Source organism: Hyla sarda, chromosome 5 (assembly GCF_029499605.1).
Source record: "Hyla sarda isolate aHylSar1 chromosome 5, aHylSar1.hap1, whole genome shotgun sequence".
Classification (NCBI taxonomy): domain Eukaryota; kingdom Metazoa; phylum Chordata; class Amphibia; order Anura; family Hylidae; genus Hyla; species Hyla sarda.
This window is the reverse complement of record NC_079193.1, coordinates 325,880,735-325,888,639: the sequence shown is the minus strand read 5'-3', so window position 1 is coordinate 325,888,639 and position 7,905 is coordinate 325,880,735. Positions and strand designations below refer to the sequence as shown.

Sequence of the window (7,905 nt, the reverse complement as noted above, 5' to 3'; positions counted from 1 at the left end):
AGGAGGCTCAAGGGCCAGGATATGTCCATAGATGTCACTAAGACGCTTGGAGGCAATGCCAGCCTTTTCACATGGTACGCCGTGCTTCTTCCGGCGTCGAGTTCACGTCATCGCGCTGCGCACTTAAATCATGTGATTCTAGAAAAGTAACCAAAGCAACGCGTAAACAAGACGCTCAGCATAAAAGCGATGTGATAAAGAGGACTGCTATACAAGCAAAATTATAAAAGGAAGTCTGGAAAGAGAAAGGAAGTGGGTTACAGAATAGAAGAGAAGGACACATCTTCCCAGACACAAAAGAACAAAAAGCTAAAGAACTAACTATCATATAGGGTTAAGGAACGGAGCCAAATCAACTCGGTCATTGAAGCCTGCCGGACCCTGGGCATTACACCACAAGATCCAACGAGCCTCTCGTTGCAACAAGAAGGTATGTTTATCGCCTCCTTGCTCAGGCTGTGTAACCCTTTCTAGCCCTCCGAATCTCAGAACTGTTACATCATTGGGATTCCTCTTCCAGCTTTCAGAGTGTACAAGTGTTCTCTAAAGCGAACCTGAATTTGTCGCTTAGTCTTCCCAATTTAGTATCTATTACATGGGCACATTATGGAATATATTACAAAAGTGCTCTTGCATGTAATAAGCTGAGTTTTCTTATGGCTGAAGAAGAGTGAAGAATTAAAGGAACAACAATTGCAATCTTCACATCTTCGATTACAAACAGGGGCAGTTTTGGAGAGCCAATTTTCCTTCGTTTTCAGATACTTCTCTTTTCCACTTTTGATATAGTCGGATATAGTGCGTTTTCTTCTATATGTCCAGTGTCCATTTTAGGACATCGTCAGTAGTCAGCCATCCCTCCATCCTCCATCAGGCAAAACAGTGCCCCGCCTCCTCCCTCGGACCAATCACTGTCAGGGGTCCGCCTCAACTCCCTCCTCCCTCCTTTGTCATCCTAAAGTCTCTCTTCCAAAACTCTGTCATCCCTCAGACAAAAACCTTCCTGCCGCGTAGCAGAGCCGAGTCAGTGTCGGCTCTCTGCTATACGGTTCTGCTGTACATGCTATTCAATGTCGGCTCTGCTATACAGTGTTGTGCAGCGTCGGCTCTGCTATGCGGCAGGAAGTGGCGTCTGAGGGAGAATCGTCTGAGGCATGACAGCATTTTGGATGAAGGACTTTCGGATGAGGGAATTGTGGCTGAAGGATGACAGCGATTGGTGTGAGGGATGAGGCGGGACACCGTTTCGCCTGACGGAGGACGGAGTTGCAGCTGACGACTGATGGCGATTGGTCCGAGGAAGGAGGCGGGACGCTGTTTTGCTTGACAGAATACGGAGGGATGGCTGACGACTGACGATGTCCTAAAATGGACACCGTACATATAGAAGAAAACGCACTATATCAAATCCGACTATATCAAAAGTGGAAAAGAGAAGTATCTGAAAACGAAGGAAAAATGGCTCTCCAAAACTGCCCCTGTTGGTAATCGAAGATGTGGAGATTGCAATTATTGTTCCTTTAATTCTTGCTCTAATATATGCAATTTAGGAGGAGTCAGCCATAAGATAACTCAGCTTATTACATGCAAGAGCACTTTTGTAATATATTACATTATGTGCCCATGTAATAGATACTAAATTGGGAAGACTGAGCGACAACTTCAGGTTTGCTTTAGAGAACACTTGTACACTCTGAAAGCTGGAAGAGGAATCCCCAGATTAGCAGAGCACCTCTCTATTTGTCATGCCAATGATGTAACAGTTCTGAGATTCGGAGGGCTAGAAAGGGTTACACAGCCTGAGCAAAGAGGCTCGTTGGATCCTGTGGTGTAATGCCCAGGGTCCGGCAGGCTTCAATGACTGAGTTGATTTGGCTCTGTTCCTTAACCCTATATGATAGTTAGTTCTTTAGCTTCTTGTTCTCTCGTACTTTTGTGTCTGGGAAGATGTGTCCTTCTCTTCTATTCTGTAACCCACTTCCTTTCTCTTTCTAGACTTCCTTTTATAATTTTGCTTGTATAGCAGTCCTCTTTATCACATTACTTTTATGCTGAGCATTTTGTTTATGCGTTGCTATGGTTACTTTTCTAGAATCACATGATTTAAGTGCGCAGCGTGATGACGTGAACTTGAGTCCGGAAGAAGCACGGAGTACCGTGTGAAACGGCTGGCATTGCCTCCAAACACTTTAGTGACATCTATGGACATCTCCCGGACCTTAAGCCTCCTGTACTGAATAGACAGACTACGTGGTGAGTGCACGATATCGCTTCTTTGCTATATTATGCCTTGTTTCTTGACACTGGATACGTTGTACCCCGCAGGTATTGTGAAGTGATTGGCTGAACGGAGGATTGCGGTTTAGCATACACTTATAGTAGTGAATACGTTGTCTTTGGTTTCCATATAGTGGTGTGCCTCCCCCTTTCTTCTATATTGGTAACACTATAACTGCTGCTCACACTTTTGTATAGCAGTAAAACTCACAGGCTACCAAATACAAGGACCTAGGTGCTACCACAAGTTCTGTAACCTTTATTTTTACTCCACAGAACAGTGAACATATTCTGCATTATATCAACTATGTTCTACCATGAAACACAATAAATAAAAGAAAACCTATACCGGTAACATTAATGATACTGCCATAGGGCATCACTGTGCGGGATAGATTCTCCAGCGATGTTCTAACATTTGTAATACTTCAGCAGATGGATAACTAATTTTGTGTATAAACACCTGGTGCCTCATCACAATGATAATGCAAATTTCCTTTTACAGGCTGTCAAATGTTACAGAGGGGACATCACTTTACACCATTTGCGCATGATGTGTACCTGGCCTGAGGTCCTTTACTTTATATATATCATATTATTTTATTTTATTTAACTCATAGAAAAGGTAATACAGCACTGCTGTGATGAGAACATGCAGTCAGGAGTTAAAGTATGATTCTGGTGGTAACAATAGTAATAATAATAATATTTATTTACAATGCCCAACAGATTCCACAGCACTTCATAATTTTGGGTGGGGATGTTCCAATAGCATTTTTTAAAGACCGAGTACGAGTACCGATACTTTTTTTAGGTAAATGGATATATATTTTTTTGACGTCATGTGACAGGGGGTTGCTTTTTAGAGAAAAAGGGGTGTTTTTTATTTTTTTATTAGAGGAAGTTTTTTTATATATATTTTACATTTTATTTTATTTAAACTTTTTTTTTATTAGGGAAGCAGTTAATTCACATTTTCACATTTATTTATTCTTTTTTTTTTTACACATTTTTTTTACACATTTCCCCATAGGACACCCTTACATGCAATCAGTAGATTGCATACACTGATCAGTGATATGCCATAGCATAGCATAGATCAGTGTTATCAGCACTCCTTTACTGCTGCCTGCCATGGATAGCAGCAGTAAAGGAACGATGATTGGACGGCACGGAGCATGGTAAGGGACCTCTGGCCGTCCTCACAGCTTATCGGGACACCACGATTTCACCCCGGCGATCCTGATCAGCATCCCTGAGCTAACAGGCAGTTAAAGGGGTACTCCGGCCCTAACACATCTTATCCCCGATCTAAAGGATAGGGGATAAAATGTATGATCGAGGGGGTCCCGCCACTGGGGACCCCCGCAATCTGTCTTTCCGCACCCACCTTTGAGAGCTCTCCACAGCAATGGATTCTCCAAGTGTGAAGCTTGACAAACATGGGGCCGGAGTATCGTGATGTCACAACTCCGACCCCGTGTGACGTCACGGACAGACAGACAGACAGAATGACAGATTGCGAGGGTCCCCAGCGGCGATACTCGCTGGCGGGACCCCAGCCAGCAGGTATCACGGAGGTGCCGAACTATGCAGCGCGGCCAGCAGATGAGTGCGTGTCATAGCTGGGACCTGTGACTAATGCCGAACATCACCGATCGGTGGGCAGTGGTGATGTCCGGCATAAACCTTTTAGATACTCCAATCAAAGTTGATTGCGGCGCCTAAAAGTCCTGAAATTAAAGGGGTACTTTGGCCTTCTGCCACTCATGTAAGAAGCCAGCCTTAGTAGTAAGGAGATTACATAAGGAGGATTTTTTTTACAGTGTGTCACCCCAGTAGTAAGAAGATTACATAAGGAGTAGGTTTGTTATTGTGTCACCCCAGTAGTAAGGAGATTACATAAGGAGGGAGTTTGTTACAGTGTGTCACCCCAGTAGTAAGAAGATTACATAAGAAGGAGGTTTGTTATTGTGTCCCCCCAGTAGTAAGATGATTACACAAGGAGAAGGTTGGTTACAGTGTGTTCCCAGTAGCAAGCTGAGGAATGTCAAAGGGTAAGGCCAAGGGGGCGGGGTCAAGGGGCGGCAAAATTAGCTTTCGCCTAAGGTGGCAAAAATCCTTGCACCAGGCCTGATTCTGTCCTTCAGATCTGACTTGACCTCTGTTGACGTCTGTAATAGATTACTTTATTTGTGATCATTTGCTCTGATGGGTATTACTTTGCCTTATAGTCCTGGGGCTAGATGAGTAAGAAAACCTAAATCAAGAAAAGGTATCCTCTAGGTCAGTGTTTTCCAAGCGCAGTCTTCAAGTTCACGAGTTCAGTATTTCCTTAGTCTTATACAGATGATACAATTGTGGTGATGCCTGATGCACTGACCATAATTATATCACCTGTGAAAGACTAAGGAAGTCCCAAAATCATGACCTGTTGGGGGTCTTTGAGGGCCATGCTTGGGAAACACTGCTCTAGGTGAACTGTGCAATCCAGGGCTCTTTGTTGGAATATCTTGGAAAGTGAGACTACGACATTATGATCTTGACGTCTTTTCCTTATCATCCATAGTGATCACTTATTTCCCCTTACCAATGAATCTCCTTTTCCCACTCACAGACCCCATAGCAGGTGCTGCATCTGCTACCTTGGTTGTTATGTCTTTGCATACAGCGAGTTAATCTGTAGATGTACGGCCAAAAATACAGCAACTCTTACAAAGGCGCAAAACCATCTGTAAAGATTACTCATAGAAGAAGAGCTAAATCGTTCATCACAGTGGAAATACAAGTTCTTATTGAATCAACAGCACTTCCCTTATCCTTTATGATGCTTGTAGCAAATTCATACATAAGATGTTGAATATCTGTTCCCACAAAGGGTACACAAATGAGAGCCGCTTTAAATAACAAAATAATACTTGACTGGGAAAGAAGAAGATCCATAGAAGGGCACAGCAATATAAATTCAAATATTCAATAACTGTATTATGTCTCTACTAGAGAACATGTCTTCTGAATGAGAAAAAAGCATCTATTGTTCAGAAAACTAAAGACCAATCTACATCGTCGCTGCACAATGTAATTTTGCATTTTAACACATTTTGGGAACAGGAACACCGGGCACGCAGCCTATTGTTTTATCCCTGTGAATAATTTTCTTTTTCATAAACTAAATCAGAAGAGCGCATGTAGCTATATTCCTGCACCTGAGGGTTAAAACAATACTCTGTTATCAAGAGAGACCTTAATATGCTTTATCCTAGGAAACATTATCTGAAGCCATTCAGTTTCATAAAGTCTTGCAGAAAATGTATTATTAATGTATTATTTATTTTCTTGTTGGAGATATCCTAGAATAGGTCTCAGCTTCTTAGCATTTTAAACTGGAACATTGTCATGCCATTGGGTCATGGGCATGGGCAAGGGAACCTGGTCATTTTTGGACAGTCGTTCTTGTAATTTTGAAATCCCTGAGGATGGTAAGGCCATAAAGGGATTCATTTTACATACCTTGGTGGTCTAGATATTATTGGTAAATTTGAGTTGCTCCCAAGAATGCCCATACTTGGAGTATATTGGAACCATTAAAACTGCCCAATGTGCCATCCCCAAAGTCTATACTGAAATTAAACATTTAGTCAGAGTTTTATTTTATTTGTGTCCTGAATCCAGTAACTATGCAGACAGGGAGGCAATAATATTGCTATACCAAAGAAAAGAGAAGTCAGAGAAAGGCCTGAATCGATCAGTAGGGTAACAAGGGGAATAGAAGGACAACAGAACCCGGAAAGATTATCAAAATTAGGGTTATTTAGTTTAAAAAAAGGGCGACCTAATAACTATGGATAAGTATATCAGAAGCCAGTATATGGATCTCTCCCATGATCTATTTATACTGAGGACTGTATCAATAACAATGGGGCATTCTCCACGTCTGGAGGAAAGAAGATAGCCTAGAGAGAGGCATAATCAATAGTGTAGGATTTGTCCCAAAATGAGGTCATTTTATTGCAGTGGGATGGTACACACTTTTTGGCCAAAAGGTATGCTAAGAACATTTTTCCTCTAGTGGTATTTCAGTTTAAAAGGTTTAATACTTTGAAGACCACTGTTCTAGATGTGTTAGAGGGAAAGAAAAAGTAATGGCTGCAAAGCCAAACATACCCTATAAGTAATAAACCAGAGTCTTCAAGATTAGAACCCATGTGCTTCTTCCAAAGAACATGCAGTTAATTTCCGGTCAATGGTAAGAGCCACTTGTGCCTTTCACCGTTGTTAGCTTTATCTAAAGCTATTTTTCCAAGCCGTCTACTACTGACTTGAAACTGGATCCTGTAAAATTATTACAAATTTATAATAAAATACCTCAGGGAGTTTCTTTAGGGTAGGTAATGTAAAATGCAGAAACAATTAGCCTTTCCTAATTTTGGACCTCTGTTTTCCTTAGTCACTGTTTCCATTATAATTTTTTTTTACCCTTTTCAAAGCTTTTTAGGCCATAATACTTGGCTGGCCTTTTATGAGTTGAGCATGTGTGGCATTGAGGTTTCCTATATTGTTAACCGGTCACTTTTATGGAGTATACACAAGGTTTTGGCTTCTCAGATCAGCAGTAATATGGACGGTCAAGGAGGCGCCTGTTATAAAAATATACATAGAGAGAGCTGGTGGGCTGCTTTTTCTCCGAGTGAATGTAATGCATTCCTTCTGTTTAGGATCACTTTCCACGCTCGCATTCTTGGTGAACAAGTTAGAAGAGAAATCTGATGCAGGCCAATTATTTTTACTTTCAAAGCCATTAATCAAGATCGACTGAGAGAATGAAAACAGCCAAGAAACATTTCATATGTGGCTGGAAGTGAGATTAAAATGAAACCAGATGGGGATGGACCCAGACACTAAGCATTTTTGGACTTGCGTAATAAATGTATTTTACAAATCGCAGGGCTCTTATTTTTCGTACAGTAAATCAAACCGGGTTATGGCATACAAGTGGTCTCCCTACAAAAACGTCAAAAAATAGAACATGCCGTATTCATGTAGAGTAATGCTTCCCAATGAAAACCAGCGGTGTGGCCTTAAAGAAAGTAATATACAAGCTGGGCTCAGCTCCGACATGCAGCTGTTTAGTTACTGTGATCATACTGGAGACTGTCACCCAGTACTTGGCTGCATGGTTGCTCTGGGTTCATGGGCTTAAATCTGTCCAGGGCAACATCTGCATTGAGTTCATGTCATCTCCGTCTGGTGGGTTTTCTTCAATATTCTGGTTTTATCCCAAAAACACACTTAGGCCTCATGCATACAATGGATCTGTGTAGGCTGTAGGGTAGCACACAAGGTCAGAAAAAGTTCAAAAGCTCAAGGGCCCCAATGCATAATATAAGGCAATATAACAAGGCCCTCAACTACTACAGATGTGCTCTTCCACATTTTTCGTTATGGCTCAACATAACCTAAAATGTACTCCATAAGATGACTGTGATACTCTGTCTGTGAACTGTATATTCTAAATGTGTTCATGTTGTGATGCTGGCCTGTTAAGGGTTTTCTATCATGTCACATATTGATTCAAAGAGGTTATCCACCATAAGATGATTTTAGTACTTACCTGTCAGAAAATAATGC

The 7,905-nt window shown here is 41.5% G+C and overlaps 1 long non-coding RNA gene across 1 annotated transcript; it reads left to right on the top strand.

Annotated features, from left to right (window-relative positions):
- The first annotated feature begins 295 nt into the window (after positions 1 to 295).
- Positions 296 to 7,529, top strand: LOC130274248 (uncharacterized). The gene is made up of 3 exons (XR_008844298.1): positions 296 to 430; positions 2,093 to 2,253; positions 6,993 to 7,529. It is a non-coding gene; the product is annotated as an uncharacterized LOC130274248 (long non-coding RNA).
- Positions 7,530 to 7,905: the final 376 nt, after the last annotated feature.